Raw genomic sequence first — 17,625 nt, forward strand, 5'->3', positions numbered from 1 at the left:
TCCGCAAATTAACAGAAGAATGGGAATGTACACACATAACAGACTACTACGACGATATCGGGACGTGTGAATAAATAACCATCCGTACTAGTTGACCTTGCTTACGTGATCATCTCGGCGAGCATTTCTCCACCGGACAGCACCGTACTTGGTCAAGGAAGAGCTCCGATTCTATGAGGAAGGGAACACGGTCTCCCACGACCGTTGTCGCTCTCCCTCGTATAATCAAAGCTCCTCCTTGATGTCCGTTACCGCTCGACAGAGAACATGCTTGCCGAGCTGAACACGGTCCGCAAGTTCAACTAGTACGGATTTTCTATAATTTTCTAACTATTTTCTAAGTTTTTATTTATATATACTACGTTTAGGTACGGTGATTGACAGACTACTACGACGATATCGGGACATGTGAATAAATAACCATCCGTACTAGTTGACCTTGCTTACGTGATCAGCTCGGCGAGGATTTCTCCACCGGACGGCACCGTACTTGGTCAAGGAAGAGCTCCGATTCTACGAGGAAGGGAACACGGTCTTCCACGACCGTTATCGCTCTCCCTCGTAGAATCAAAGCTCCTCCTTGACGTCCGTTACCGCTCGGCAGAGAACATCCTCGCCGACCTGAACACGGTCCGCAAGTTCAACTAGTAAGGATTTGCTATAATTTTCTAACTATTTTCTAACTTTATATTTATATATACTTTAACCTTCTTTCATGTAAATATACAAGCTTAAAGTGATTTTGAGCTCAAATTGCTTACAAATGAAAAAAAACCACAATAAAGAACCATAAATATATATAGTGAATAAAATGGTATAAGAAAATGGTAAAAAATGAGAGTATGAGATTGGTAACCTTTACAACTGAAGAATCGACGGAGGAATCGAAGAATGGATGGAGGAACAATGGAGGGAGGGAGGAAGCAAGAACACTACTGCAGTGAGCTTCAAAATGTGCTGAGCTCGGGCTCGGGGAGGAAGGAGGAGACGGCCGATTTATAAAGGGAGAACATTTAGTCCCGGTTGATAGATCCAATCGGGACTAAAGGTAACTTTCCAACCCCGGGCGCAGCCACGGCCCGGGAGTAGACCTTTACTCCCGGTTGGAGCCACCAACCGGGAGTAAAAGTATACCTTTAGTCCCGGTTGGTGGCTCCAACCGGGACTAAAGGTCCCTGCCACCTCTGTCTGGCGCAGTAGCCGTTGGGCAGGGACCTTTAGTCCCGGTTGGAGCCACCAACCGGGACTAAAGGTATTTCTAGTCCCGGGGGCAAAAAATTCCGGGACTAGAGCCCATTTTGGCCGAGGATCAAAGGTCTGTTCTCTACTAGTGCATGTAATAGTGAAAGCATCTGCAAGGATCTACCACTATCACGAGGAGGCTACAATTGCTTCTGCCCTGGTCAAATGGATGGCAACCCCTATGTTGCAGATGGCTGCATAGGTTCGTGTGCATCTCTGTTTCTTTTTCGCATGACGTAGTTTTTTTTATGTGGCGCGTAGACATTTTCTATATTTATTGTATTGTTTATCTCATATTAATTATTACCAATATGAAAGCACCCACCAATTTTGTCACACGTGCATGTGGATTATATTGATGAGTTACTTATTCAACAAGACTAAAATAATGTGTCGATCCCTGCACTTGCAGTATTTATTAATTGCCACACATATCAAATGGCTTCGCCGCTAAACTAAATTGGCTAGTCTCTTCATCTCAAAAGGATGCCTTACTAGTTTCCTTGGATTAATATAATCCTAATTCCTTGCTTTGTCTACCATCAACCAGATTACAATCCAAAGGCACCCAATGAGAACATAACCATTCCATTTCCTTTTGGGATTGAAGAAGGCTGTTTCGCAAATGATAACCTACGACTCAACTGCACAAGTAATGCAACTCTTGTTCTTTACCGAGGGTACGCGCAATATCGTGTGACCAATTTATCACTTGATGATGGGCTTCTGACGGTTACGAACATGCTGAATGACACAAGCTCCAACAACATGAAGAGGATAGTCATATCTAACAATGATGGTCACAACTATGCATCTTCTCGGGACGTCTTGGATGATAATTTTTATTTCTCTCAGGAGGATATACCAATAAAATGGGTTGTGGCAAACTTAACTTGTCAGGAAGCTAGGCTAAATAATGCTACATATGCATGCATCAGTGACAACAGTTTCTGCATAGATGTCATGCAAGGGAAAACACGTGATGGGTACCGCTGCAAGTGTTCTGATGGCTTTCAAGGAAATCCATACCTCAAAAATAGTTGTACAGGTTATACTTCTCCCTTAAACTTGGTTTCACTAAGTTCCTTATCTTACTATTACTAATTAGAGGCCCGACGGAGGCACCACATTAATTTTCACCATATGTGCTACTATTACTAATTAAAGGCCCTGACGGAAGCCCATGTTAATTCTCACCAGATGTGCTAGAAAAAAGATAAATCCTAGAAAATCTCACAATAATCAGAAATATCTAGTCTTTAATTTGGTAGACTCATCATCATCACGGGTAACAACCATTAGATTTATTGTAATTTATATAAAAAAATTTACTCACCTCTGCCATTATGAAAAATACATAAAGTAAACCCCAATTTTGCATCTAAATTGCCCACCTGTGCCATTATAAAAGATAATTAAAAATAATCCCTATATTGTATATAAATAAATTACCCACATCTTCAACATTGGTTGCCCGGTCATGTATTTGTCCCATCGCTAGACAAAGGGCCTGCCAGACGCTGCTTGATGATATTGATGGGGCCTCCTAAAGATGATCCACCTAGACACGAGTAACCATAGGTAGGTTTCTGAATGAAGATACAGCTTTTGTTTCGTCAAGGACGCATGGTTCCTTGGTAGTATTTGTCTTGGGAAGATAGCTTGGATGACATGAAACGGTTCCATGATAAGAGGTCGTAATAAGCAGGCAATCACATTTCCCTTTGGATTTTCTAATGCCGACAAATAGGCCAACGATGCTGACAAGTAGCCATATCCATAATATTGCATCTAAATTACCCACCTTTATTGTTATAAAATAAAATTCAAAATAATATTTTAATACTGCATCTAAATTACCCAGATTTATTACTATAATAAAGATAATTTAAAAAAATGCTCTAACTTTGTATTTAAATAGTAAATACACATGTCATAAAAGATAATTTAAAATATGTCTAAAATGATTTTATAAATTGCCCACCTTTGTCATTTTGAAAGATAAGGCAAAGTAACCTTTTAAATTTGCATTCAACCTACCCATATAGGTCGTTGTGATATGATAGATAATATAAAGTATTACCTTTATAATATATTAGTATCTACCTCAGCCACATAAAAACTAAACAAAAATATCTCCCAAATCTACATGTAAATACTAATATATATTATTATGCTATTTTTCACCATGTATATCAAATAAACATGTAAGGATTAGGATAAATATTTATTTTAATAACTTATGAAGCATGGAAAAATATTCACTTAACAAATCACATAGAAAAAACATTGGCAATTCACTTTAATTTATATTAATATTACATGATAATAAATTTCATAAGTTATTATTTTAAATAAGTTTACATTTTGACTGAAACATTATGTCATACCAATACTAATAATTTAATTTTGAGTAATCTATGATATATAAAATAATACTACACATATAATTATGTGGTATAACAAATTCAACATATCAGTGCTGGGGTGCATGTTGAGTTTTAACTTAACATGTGGAAAACAATACTACTAGGACTTCGGTTCTTTTTAATAAAAAAATATTTTTTGCATAAAAGATAAAGAACACTAAGATTTCTACTTATCATGTGAAAATGCAACAACTCGATTAAAAGTTAAAAGCTAAACGATAGATTTGTGAAGCCACAGAAGCAATGCAACAAGAGTTTATATATCTTAAAATTAATTTTCAACTAAATACACATCACTCTAGAAAAAATATAAATACTATAAAATCTAACTAGAGATCCGTAATGGAGCCTGCTTGTTAATCGTGACAAGACCCGATAGAAAAATAAAAGATAGATCCTAGAAATCTCACAAAAATTAGAAACATCTGGCCATCAATTTGCTATAACCTAATTAATCACCATGGATGATAATAGATATTGGATCTATTCTATTTCCTAAATAATAATCCACCTCTGGTATTGTGTAAAACATATAAAGTAACACATGATTTTGTATTTATATTACCCACCTATGCCATTAAAAAACATGATCTAACATAGACCAAACTTTCATCTAACTACCCACGAACTCATATTATAATCAATAATTTATGTTACTCATTTTTCATCTCATTATTAGAAAAATTAAATACACCCTCAAATCTATGTCTAAATTATCAACATATTCTATTATAAAATAATTGTTTAGATAACCATAAAACATATATATGTGTCGTGAGTTCATAACCATAGCAACCATCATGTTGTTTGTTGGATGTCGGAAGTGTGGGTCTCCGGTGGCTCGGGTACTCAAAAACTCAAGAGAGACGCGGCGATTTATCCTGTTTCGGGCTATCGAGGCCCTAGGTCCAGCAGTAAGGTGTTCTTCGTGTTCAAGAGCACCGAAATTGGGGGGGGAGGGGGGTTACAATGAGAGTTTGGTAGGGAATCGCTCGGTGCTATCCTATGGCTCGTCGGCGGTGAGGTTTCGTCCCAGCGAGTAAGGGAATCGGCCCTCACTCTTGCTGGGTTGCCGGCGGTGGAACGCTCTCTCGGCCGGTGGTTATCTTGTCCAATCAGCCTCTGAGTGTCCAATCTATCGAATGGGTTTCTAGGATTCACCCCCTCTCTGAGAGCCGACCCTCCCCTTATATACCGAGGAAGTTTAGGTATAAGTTAGTTTGGGGGGTTTTGGTCTATGGTCGTTGTGCACCAGGAGTAGGAGGGTGCTACCGTGGCGTGGATGGACCTCAGTCTTGTCATGGAGCTGGAGGAGCTGCTGGCGCCACCTGATGTGAGGATTAACATAATAATTCAAAGAAAAAAGATACTCCAGTAGTATTAAGAATATCTTAACTTTAGAATGTAACAAAAACACTACATCATGCATCTTACTCGGTGTAAATTACAACTCTATACTACTATATCTCTCTGAAAGGTCATGCTACTACTTGCACCACCAGTGGTTCTACATGATCACACATCACATTACTTTTTCAAAGAAATATCAGTAAACATGTGCATGATTTTACTTGCACTACCAACATGCAACCTTCTTACTGATACAGATATCGATGAGTGCTCTATTCCAAATAAATGCAATGGGATATGCCACAATTTTGATGGAGGCTTCAATTGTACAAGGTGCTCTCACGGAAAAGAATATGATATGAACAAACATAAATGTGTCATGCCAGCTAAGCAGCGTAATCTAATTCTCGGTGAGTCATGCATTTGCCCATCAAAATTAAAAATTTTCCACAAGTTTTACATGTTTTTTACATCTAATCCTTAAGTATAAATCTAACTTGTGGTCATTGACAAACAAAATCTCTTTATCCTCGTATATGTATGTTTACTCCAAACTCATGAATATACCTTACCGTTACTATTTTCAGGTTTAAACATCGGAGTAGGAGTTGGAGGTGGCACAACTCTTTTGCTTCTAGCACTTAGTGGACCCTTCGTAAAGCATAAAATTAGACAACTAAAAATGAAAAATATGTTTTTTAAAGGATGATTATTGCAACAATTGATATCAAAAAATGCAAACATTAGTGAAAGGATGATTATTACCTTAAGAGAGCTAGAGCTAGCTACAAATAATTTTAATAGAGATTGTGTGGTTTGTGGTGGTCATGGCATTGTATTCAAAGGGAATCTGGATCTACATGTAGTGGCAATCAAGAAATCGAAGATTGTAGTACAAAGAGAAATTGATGAATTCATAAATGAAGTTGTAATTCTTTCTCAAGTGAACCATAGAAACGTGGTCAAGTTTTTAGGATGCTGCCTTGAGAAAGAGGTTCCACTACTAGTTTATGAGTTCATTTCAAATGGAACCCTTTATCATCATCTTCATGTTGAAGGACCATTATCAATATCATGGGGTGACCGACTGAGGATCGCACTTGAAGTTTCTAGAGCATTGTCCTATCTACACTCGGCCACTTCAATGCCAATATTTCATAGAGATATCAAATCATCCAACATACTTCTCGATGATAGTTTAATTGCAAAGGTATCGGACTTTGGAGCCTCCAGATATATACCCATTGATCAAACAGGGGTGACTACTGTTGTTCAAGGAACAATTGGTTACTTAGATCCCATGTACTATATCACTGGACAGCTTACTGACAAGAGTAATGTGTTCAGTTTTGGTGTTCTTCTTATAGAACTACTTACTAGAAAGAAACCATTTGTCCACATGCCCGAATATTGTGGTGGTCTTGTTTCACATTTCACCACATTACTCACCGAAAGGGAACTTCATTGACATAATGGATCATCAAGCTATGGAGGAGGAAAATGGGGAAGTTCAAGAAGTAGCTGCACTAGCTGTATTGTGTACTAAAATGAAAGGAGATGATAGGCCTACAATGAGGCATGTGGAGATGACACTTGAAAATTTATTAGCTAAAAGGAAGCATGTTCCATGCCATACAACACGAAGGAGATACGACGATGATGGAATTGTGGCTCATTACATGTGCATTGAACACACTACTGGATTCAGGTTCTTTACCGAGTGCCTGAGGCACTCGACAAAGGCCAAATTGCACTCGGCAAAAAATTGATCGACAAAGCCCTCTTTGCCGAGTGTCTTTTATCAGGCACTCGACAAAGGCTTTGCCGAGAGCCCCGGGGGCACTCGGCAAAGAAAAGCGACCGTCACGGCGCCGGCCCCGTTGACGGTCGCTTTGCCGAGTGCCAACCCAGCAGGCACTCGGCAAAGATTTTTATTTTTTTTTAAAAAAAATTCTTTGCTGAGTGCCCTCTATTCGGCGCTCGACAAACTTTGATTTAAAAAAAAAATCTTTGCCGAGTGCCCTCTGGCCGGCACTCGGCAAAGTTTGAATTTTTTTTAAAAAGAAAAATTCTTTGCCGAGTGCCCTCTGGTCGGCACTCGGCAAAGTTTGAAATTTTTTTTAAAAAAAATGCTTTGCCGAGTGCCATGGTCATGGCACTCGGCAAAGCTGGAAAAATGGTTTTCCGAGCGCCCATTTTTCCAGCTTTGCCGAGTGCTGTGACCATGGCACTCGGCAAAGTGACCCAAAACGGCAACTTTTTTTATATTCCATCATGACAAATAAATTCATACAAACATATATCACATATATATCTCATTCATCACATATATATCTTATCCATCACATATATATCTCATCCATCCACACATCCATCCGCACATATCACATCCATCACAATATATATCACATATATAATAATAAGTGCTCAAGTCCATCTAAATAAATCCACAAGTCCATCAAAGTCCACAAGTGCATCACAAGTCCATCACCAAGTGAACAACAAATGAAAAAAATACAACGTGCACTCATCTCGGCCACTGTGACTATGGTGAAGGCCCAACTCCATCATTCGGAGGTGCATGAGGTGGATTATTCGAACCACCGTCAAATGGAGACTGCACAAAGGAGAAAAGATTGCATGTGAGACAAGATTATTTGAATAGCTAATCTAGGAAGGTATAGGCCATACAAGCAAAGCACAAGCGAAAGTAAAAAACTTTCATACTCACAGGAGTAGCTGGAGCTGCAGGACGCGGAGGCGGAGGTGGAACCAACAGCCCAGCTAGCAGAGAGAAGCCCACACGTTGCCCAAGCCCTTGTAGGAACTCCGTAATGTCCGTCAGCCTCTACGCCTAGGCCTACCGCTCGGCCCGCTCGGCCTCCTGCTCGGCCCGCTCGGCCTCCTGCTCGGCCCGCTCGGCCTCCTGCTCGGCCCGCTCGGCCTCCAGCTGGGCCGCCATCCTCTGGTGCCCGGCCTCCAGCTCCTGATGTTGCCTCATTTCTTGTTCCAGCCGGGCCTGCAATATTTCACTCCAATGTTTCAGTAATGCAAAGCTAATTAAGGTGTGCAAAGATCAATGTATGACGAGTAAAATAGGAATAACCTCGAGTGCGTCAACCTGGTGCTGTGCAGCGGTCAGCCGTGTGCGAATGGCTGGGCTCTCGCTCATGCTCCGTGCTCAGATCTGGGAGAGAGAGGGAGTAGAGGCCATGTCGATGACGCTGTCGCCAAGCCAGAACTGCCCATGCTTCTTGCCTTGCCCCGCCCTCATGACGACCTCTCCATTGAAGTCCTGGGTGCTCGGATCATGGTCTAGTCCATGGAGCGACCTCGCCACCTCAGTGTACTCACTGATGTGGGAGTGGATGCTCGGGTTCGTGTATGCCTCGGGCAGGTCCTCCAGGTTGAAGGAGACATCAGACGTCGCCTTGCCCTTGTGGGCCATACACCATGCCTAGAAGTCTGAGCAAGCCTAGCCACTATGTGATGCTGACTGCGAGAAAGACAGCACGATGATTACAAATCAGGCAGAACTGAGCATCATAATAGATAAATGAATTTGCGTACCCATGCTTATTTGTATCCGGCGAGGTTGTGGCTGCCTTGATGGTGTGCTGGACCTTGCATCTACAAACGATGGTCCCGGGCATCCCTATGCATCTTGGGGTACTCCTTCGTGAACCACCTCTCCACCATCATCGCCCAGCACTCGGAATATGCTTGGCACCACCAGGGAATCATCTACACGTCATCAAGTATTGGACATATAAGAAGATCAAATTAAACCAACTTAATCTCAAAATGAATCAATATTGATGTTCTTCATTTACCTCAAGGTACTGCTCCCGAGTCCACTTCATCTCTCTTGCGTCTTTCTTGGTTTTCCTCTCTCCAAGCTTTGACCTATAGTAGGTTACGATGGCCTGGATGCGCGCCTCGTGATGCATGTCAGTGATGAGTTTTTTATAGGCTTTGGTAGTCACCTGCTCCACCCTAGCCTCAAATCCCTCCTCGCATCTGTAATAAGTCTGTATACAAAAGCGATGTATCCATTCATTATTTCAAGAAAAGTCCAATGAATGCGACGTATTGAGCAATGTTGTGCGAGTGAGACTTACCCAAAACTCTTCCTTCACCCACGTCGCCTTGTTGGGGTACTCCGCATCGAGGGCGATGGTGTAGTGGTCAAACGAGTAGGCTGGCTCCATCTTCAATGCGTACATGACAATGCTGGGGAAGTGTTGCCTGCACAGAAGACCTAGGATGCCGTTGACTAGCCATGCGCTACCACCTGACACAACCACCCAGTTCCTACACAAGTGATTAAGAAAAATTATTAGTTTTTTTTCATCATATCATATGAAGTAGTGGTGATAACATATAAAGTTACTTACTTTTGCCCTTCGGGACGAATCACTGGGCGTTGGTGAGGAAGCGGAACCTGTGGGAGGCTCGTGGGACCTCGCAAGTAGACACTCGAAGAGGAGTTAGAGGAAGCGGAACCCATGCCTGCCGCCTCGCACTCGTCGTCGTCGTGTGGCCCCTCCTCCTCGTCTGTCTATCGAACTAGCTCCTCGTCCGACTCGTCCACGAGCGCCACCTCCTCCTCGTGTGGCATGGGAGGAGATGGCCCCCTCCTATGGCTGGCGGTCCGCCTCCTCCTCCTATCCGATCCCTCCACTGCCCCCCTCCGCCTCCTCCTGCAGTCGGCGTGGTCTTTGGTAAATCGAGTTCACGGACCTATGACGGTCGCCCGCCATCTTTGTTCAATCACCTGTAATAAAAAAGAAAAACAAGACATAATTAGAAATAGATGCAAAAATAAACAAAACATAATTACAAAAAACAAAGTAATACATGTATTAGAAATATATGCAAAAATGAACAAAACATAATTACAAAAAACATAGTATTACATGTATTAGAAATAATCTTCATGATTGAGATTAGCTGGATCATAGGTCTCATCATCACTATCAACATCGTCCAACTCATCAACACGATCCGAAGGAGGAATGTTGTCTTCATTGTCATTGCCTAAACGTAATCGCTCAAGCATTTGTATGTCCTTCAGATTTCGCACCTCGTCTCCAGCGTCCTCGTCATCATCCCTTTTATTGTCTACTTCCACTCCTATCTCTTCGGTTAAGTCTATGTCAAACCTCCCTTGTAGCCCCTCTTCTTGATAGAACTCTCCATCATATGTGTTTGGATTGAAGTTGTAATCTTCATCGTTTGGGACAGATAGTTTACGGTGTGGCGATACCTTGTGCACAATAGACCAACCCTTAAGATGCTCGGCGTCTTTGCACGCATATGACGTATAATAAACTTAGACGGCCTGTTGAGCCACAATGTAGACATCTTTTCCTAGATAGACGGAATCCTGTCGAATCTCAACTAGCCCAAGCGTAGGGGTCCATCTCGTTACTCCAGGATGAAACTAGTGGCATTTGAATATGACAGGAGTAAGAGGTTTGGAACCATAGAATGATAGTTCATAGATTTCTTCAATTCTTCCATAATAGTCGAGTCCATCAGTGCCGGGCATAACAACTCCGCTGTTTGTGGTTTTTTGATTAGGCCAACTCTGCTCATAGCTTGCTGTGTGAAAACGATATCCATTCACGTCATAACCAGTAAATGACTTGACCCTAACGGCACAGCCATTTGCAACCTGTCTCAGCTCGTCACTTATAGGCGCATTAGTTTGGGCTTTCTGTTTGAACCAACAAATGAAATCGGGGCTCTCTAGTCCCGCACCCTGTGAAAGAAGGGTATCATTTTCTTGCGGGGTAGGTTCCCTTGATCCATGCCAGGATTGATAAAGAAATTCCCTGTACCAATGAGAAACAATTGGGTTGGACGAAGAAACAAGGACATACGATGAAATGAAACAAGTTCGTTCAGAACTTATCCAATGAACGGCTACACCTCGACAAGGTTGGTCAACACATATAGCATGATACTGCGCCACTCTTCATTTTTCAATTGCTTAGTGGTCGATGCACTTGCGCTTTCGAGATGCCCTTGGAAAAGGCTGAGGTTCGATTCATTTTCACCAGCATTGTAACGAGGGTGTGGATTATAAACGCTAGGAAGGTTCTCAGTGTAGTATTTCTCTGTGAAGTTCGACACCTCCTCTAAAATGTATGCCTCTGCAATGGAAGCCTCAATTTTGGATTTATTTCTACATTTTTTGTGAAGAGTCTTCAGACATCTCTTGATTGGATAGCACCAATGGTCCTACATGGCCCCCCCATCCGTGCCTCATATGGGAGGTGCACAATCAAATGCTGCATCGGCAAAAAGCAGCCAGGTGGAAAGATCTTCTCCAACTTACAGAGCAACACAGGTGCCACTTTTTCCAAGTCATCAATGACGGTCCGAGAGAGCTCCTTTGCACAAAGCTGGCGGAATAAGTAGCTCAACTCTACTAGCACTTGCCAGACATGCTCCGGGACATAGCCTTGAACCATCACTAGAAGAAGCCGCTCAATCCATATGTGGTAGTCATAACTCTTCATCCCGTTGACTCGCAGAGTGCCTAAGTTCACTCCCCTCTTTAGATTTGCTGCATACCCATTAGGGAACATTAGCGTCTGGATCCATTCAAGTACTTCCCTCCTTTGGTCCTTTTTCAAGAAAAAATCAGCCTTAGGCCTTCTCCAGGTCTTGCCACGACTAGGAGGCTGCATCTCTTGATTTGGTCTATCGCACAACGTTGCCAGGTCCACTCTAGCCTTAGGGTTGTCCTTAGACTTTTCAGTGTCCATGAGTGTTGCCCAAAGTGCATCGGCAACATTCTTTTCAGTATGCATTACATCAATGTTATGTGGTAGAAGAAGGTCATCGAAATAGGGGAGCCTCGTCATGCCTAAGATATGAGTCCACATATGTTGCTCACCATATCCCACAAAACCACCTTCTTCATTGGGCATGAGAACATCTATCTAAGCATGAATCTCGGCACCAGTCATCATCCACGGTGCAGGGTTTGTCACTTTGACACCTTTCGTAAAGTTCTTGATGTCTTGTCTGAATGGATGGTCAAGAGGGAGGAATTGACGAGGTATGTCGAATGACAAATACTTGCCACCCTTCTACAACCAAATGAACCTCACACCTTCCTTGCATATTGGGCATGGGAACTTCCCATGAACACACCAGGCGTAGAATATCCCATACGCTAGGAAGTCATGCAGGGAGTAGTGGTACAAAATGTGCATTTTGAAGGTTGTCTTTGTAGCTCGATCGTATGTCCATACCCCTTCGTCCTAAGGACGGACCAATTCATCAAACATAGGCTCCATGAACACACCGATATTACTCCCTGGGTGTCCAGGAATTATCAACGACAAGAATACGTTATGTCGTTGAAAGGAGACACCGGGGGGAGATTAAGGGGGATAACAAAGATGGGCCAACATGTGTATGGGGCAACCATCATTCCATAAGGATTGAACCCATCTGTTGCCAGCGCGACACGTACATTATGAGCCTCATCTGCTTTGTCATGATGTTTGTCATTAAAGCGGATCCAAGCTTCACCATCGGATGGATGACCATCTTGTTAGGATTGTACCATTTGCCATTTTTGTGCCATGTCATCTGTTTCGTGGATTCCTCGGTCATGTATAGCCGTTCGATCCTCGGTAGGAACGGAAGGTACCGTAGGATTTTCACGGGGATTGTAAGTTGCCTCTTCTGGCCATCTCAGAGTCTACCTCTAGGTACCTAGAGGATTTATACTTTGGATAGAACTTTGCATACTCATGTTCTTTCCTAAATAGGACGGACCCCTTTGGACAAGCATGTATCTGCTCATACGACATCTTCAATGCACGAAGGAGTTTCTATGACTCATACATGCTCTTTGGTAGAATGTGGCCCTTCGGAAGTAGGGTGCCAATCATGGCCAACATCTTATCGAAGCCTTCTCGACTCAAGTTTAACTCAGACTTCAACCCCATTAAGCATCCAATGGCATCTAGTTGAGACACCATTGACCGATCGTGAAGGGGTTTCTGTGCCGAGTCCATCATGTCGCAGAACGCCTGTGCGGCTACCTCCATCTCCTTCTTTTCACGTCCCTCATCGAACTGTCCTTGGTGAAAGTCATCTAACATGTCTGCTACCCTGGCATCAGCATCAAAAGCCTCCACCCATGGTCTCACCACCTCCTCTCTCATACGATGGGCTTCACCATGGTGGACCCACCGGGTGTAGTTTGGCGTAAATCCATTCTTCACAAGATATTTACCCATTTCCACCTTGTTTACCCTTCTCCTATTTCCACATTTGTTGTAGGGACACAAAACTAGGCAATGTCCTTTAGCAGCCTTGCCAAATGCACTGTTCAAGAAAGCATCGGTCTTGTTCATCCATTCCATGGTGTAATCACTCTGACTTCTCTGGCCCATGTACATCCACTAACGGTCATCCATCCTCTAACATATGTATCAGCGAGTAATGTAACCATCAATTGCATCTACATGGTGTTCCTACTGTCTAATAGATGAGGATAGGTCCTAATCCCACCCGCGGATGCGTAGATGAGGTTAGTTTCCATGCTCTACTCCTATCTAAGACAGAATTTCGGTAGCACCTCCCCGCTGTTCTCTAGATACACGTCCTGCCAAAGAAGAGTGCGTATCCAGAGAACAACAGGGAGGTGATGCCAAAACTCTATCTCGGACTGGAGCAGACCATGGAAACTATCCCATCTACGCATCCGTGGGCTGTCCAAAAAACATGGATAATCCGAAACAAATACGGTCATAGATATGCAAAGATCTGCATACCTCCAACCATATCTCTTTCGAATGAGAGATGGCTAACTGGGTTACGCGATCTATGACCATGATATAGAAAGAGGGGTTATACCTAGGGTGGCAGCGGAGTCAGGCTAGCGGGGCCATGGCGGGTTGGTGCAGTGGCGAGGCGACGCGGTGCAGGCAGGCCGGCACAGCGACGGGAATTCCAACTCGGCTCCGACGGGCTCTTCTCTACAAAAATGGAACAAAATACTGTCATTTAAAAAAAATCAGCAGAACCTCCCCTGCACGGTGAGGTTTCCAAAACCTACAAAAAACAATGGCACAATGTCCGACAAGCACATATGTCTCAACAGAAGCCTTGTAGTTTGGATATCAATCCATACAGAAGAATATATCCAAGTAGTACCACTACTTCTACTACTACTTCCACTATTGCTACTACTACTACCACTAGTTCTACTACTACTACTACCACTACTTCTAATACTACTATTACCACTAGCACTACTACTACAACTAATACTACTACAACTATCACTACCACAAAAACAAGAAGAGAGAGGCCATACCTGACGAGTACCGGGGGTCAGGGTCGGGCAGCGTCGGGGTCGGGGTTGGGGCCGCCGGAGTCGAGAACGGGGTCGGGCACGGGCGGCGTTGGGGCGGGAGGTCCACGGGGCGCGGCCGAGGGTAGGGCCGGCTCCTACTCCTCCTCCTCACCTCCTCCCCCTCCTCCTCCTCCTCCTCCCCTCCTCCACCCACCGATGTTGGTGGGCCGGCGTGGGCGAGCTGGCCACGCTCGGCCACACGCGGGCGTGAGGGCGGGGGCTAGCGGGGGCGGGGGCAGGCGCCGGTGCGCAGCGCGGGGAGGGGCTGCGGCGGGCGGTGCGTGGCGTGGGGAAGGGCGGCGGCGCGCGGCGTCGGCGGTGGCCCGATGGCTAGCGGTCGCGCGGGCGGCGCGGGTGGCCAGGCGGAGCGAGCGCGGCCTGGCGACGGTGCGGGCGCGGCCGGGCGGCGGCACGGGTGCGCGGGCGGCTAGGCGACACGGGCGTGGGCGGTGGCATGTGCGTGTGTGCGTGTGTGCGGGGTGTGTGGGCTGGCCCAGCCGGCGGGGTTAAATCCCCCCATTGCCGAGTGCCCCAGATCTGGCACTCGGCAAAGGCTTTTTTATTTTTTTTAACCGCCTCTTTGTCGAGTGTCACCTGGCCTGGCACTCGGCAAAGAAGGTTTTTTTTAAAAAAAATATTTGCCAAGTGTCCCTGATCTTGCACTCGGCAAAGATTTTTTTTCGGAAAATATTTTGCCGAGTGGCCCTGACACGGCGCTCGGCAAAGTTTCAATATTTTTTTTAATTTCTTTGCCGAGTGCCCACTAATTCGGCACTCGGCAAAGATAGGAATTAAAAAATTACTTTTTTTAAATACCTTTGCCGAGTGCCCCTGTGAAGGCACTCGGCAAAGAGGAAATTTCTAAAAAAAATTCAAAAACCTCTTTGCCGAGCGCCTTATTCTTGGCACTCGGCAAAGACCCCCTTTGCCGAGTGCCATGCCCCGGTGCTCGGCAAAATTTATTTTGTTTTTGGCCTCCAAATTTTTTGTGCAGACCTTTTTAAGTACCAGGAACTTCTCATTAGGATTTGGAGATTTTTTGTGGCTTTTTGATATATTTAGTTACTTTATTTCGTTTACTTGAATTTTTTTGAAAAATATAAATTTGAATGGCACATGGTACGAATAATGGAATTTAATGATTCAAAAAATGATAGTTATGTTACTGAGTGTAGTGTGAGGCCGTATCCAGGAATGGACCCAAAATTTCGGACATCTTGTTCACGAAACATGATCGCGAACTTGCGTGCGAAGTGTTTTTAAATTCTATAAAAAGAAAACGAAGTTCGAAAATTATGAAACTTGTTGAGATGTCGTGATATCGGATGTGGAGGCTATGATAAAAATCCCCAAAATTTTTGAAATGTGGAGATGTCTTGGTTTGTAAGCATCATACGTGACAACGTGCACGAAATCTTCTGAAATTTTTATCACATGTGGAGATGTCTACGTGCACGAAATCTTCTGAAATTTTTATCTGATATCACATATGGAGATGTCTTGGTTTGTAAGCATCGTATGGGACAACGTGCATGAAATCTTCTAAAATTTTTATCATAGCCTCCACATACGATATCACGACATCTCAACAAGTTTCATAATTTTTGGACTTTATTTTCTTTTTATAGAATTTAAAAACACTTCGCACCCAAGTTCACGGTCATGTTTCGTGAACAAGATGTCCAAAATTTCGGGCCCGTTCCTGGATACGGCCTCACACTACACTCAGTAATATGACTATCATTTTTTGAATCATTAAATTCTATTATTCGTACCATGTGCAGTTCAAATTTATATTTTTCGAAAAAATTCAAGTAAACGAAATAAAGTAACTAAATATATCAAAAAGCCACAAAAAATCTCCAAATTGTAACGAGGAGTTCCTGGTACTTAAAAAGGGCCGCACAAAAAATTTGGAGGCCAAAAACAAAAAAAAAATTGTCGAGCGCCAGGGCATGGCACTCGGAAAAGGGGTCTTTGCCGAGTGCCAAGAATAAGGCACTCGGCAAAGACATTTCAAAAAAATATATTGAAACTTTGCCGAGCACCTCGTCAGGGGCAATCGACAAAGTATTTTCCGAAAAAAAAATCTTTGCCGAGTGCCTAACAACAGCACTCGACAAAGAAGGACGTGGCCGAACACCGTTACGCGGGGCAACCTATGCCGAGTGCCGCTCTTTTGCCAAGAGTCTGGGACTCGACAAAGAAGTCCTTTACCGAGTGCCCTTCTTTGCCGAGTGCAATTCTTTACTGAGTGCGGCACTCGGCAAAGAAGGTCTTTGCCGAGTGCCCGATTTTTGACACTCGGTAAAGCAGTTTGCACTCGGCAAAGAACCTGTTTCCCGTAGTGACAGGCTACTGAAGAAGCAAGCAGACAATACACCATGGAGGAAGAGATAATGCTGTCGTCGAGGTATCCCTGGTGATCTCGTCAGTCTGCTTCATATATGTGATCTCATCAGTCCGCTTCATATATGTCGGTTTCTACTTTCGTCAAAATATCAAATCTTTCTGTAGTTCAAGCCGTCCCTGGTGCTCCCTCTGCAAAAGGCCATCCCTTTTGTAGGGTATTTCTATGTTAACATTATCTTCTAATTAATCATGTAATTAGATTGAGTAAGAAGGTTCAACGTGCATGTGCAGTTTTCATGTTTCTCACGCATATGCTGCCCACACACAAAGCACCTCACTTACAACGAGCTTCCTTGGAAGATGTGACCAAAATCTTCCATGCTGACTGTTAAGAACAATTTCCTGGTGTAGTTTCAAACCAATTCGGTACTGCAGGTCGTTATATTTGGAACCTGAGGTCTGAGGAAATTTTCTCTCCATATATACGTATTTTCTCATGTCCAAGTATTTTTATTGTTTCTATTTATACTGTTTCTCACGTCTAAGTATTTTACTGTTTCTCAAGTCCAAGTAGCTGCAGCTAATGGTCAACACATGATCAGTGAAACATCATGCTTGTCATGCCTATACACTATTCAAGGATATTGCTAAGTCTTGATCATAGTCCTGTGGCGCTCGATCTTCAGGACCGTACCGGCCTGGTGCAAGGTATCCACCTGCAAAAGGCCCTCACTTTTGCATGTGCAATTTTCATGTTTCTCGCGCATGCTGCAACACAAAGCACCTCAGTTACAACCTTCCACTACGTAGAAAACGATTTTTAGCAACGGTTCGATTTTTTTTGTAAGGGCGGCTAATGAT

The 17,625-nt window shown here is 43.4% G+C and overlaps 1 pseudogene; it reads left to right on the top strand.

Moving 5' to 3' along the window:
* LOC136469497 (wall-associated receptor kinase-like 10) overlaps positions 1–17,625 on the top strand; it is a 58,105-nt pseudogene that overhangs the window by 31,706 nt on the left and 8,774 nt on the right.

The sequence above is a fragment of the Miscanthus floridulus genome, chromosome 8 (genome assembly GCF_019320115.1).
Source record: "Miscanthus floridulus cultivar M001 chromosome 8, ASM1932011v1, whole genome shotgun sequence".
Classification (NCBI taxonomy): Eukaryota; Viridiplantae; Streptophyta; class Magnoliopsida; order Poales; family Poaceae; genus Miscanthus; species Miscanthus floridulus.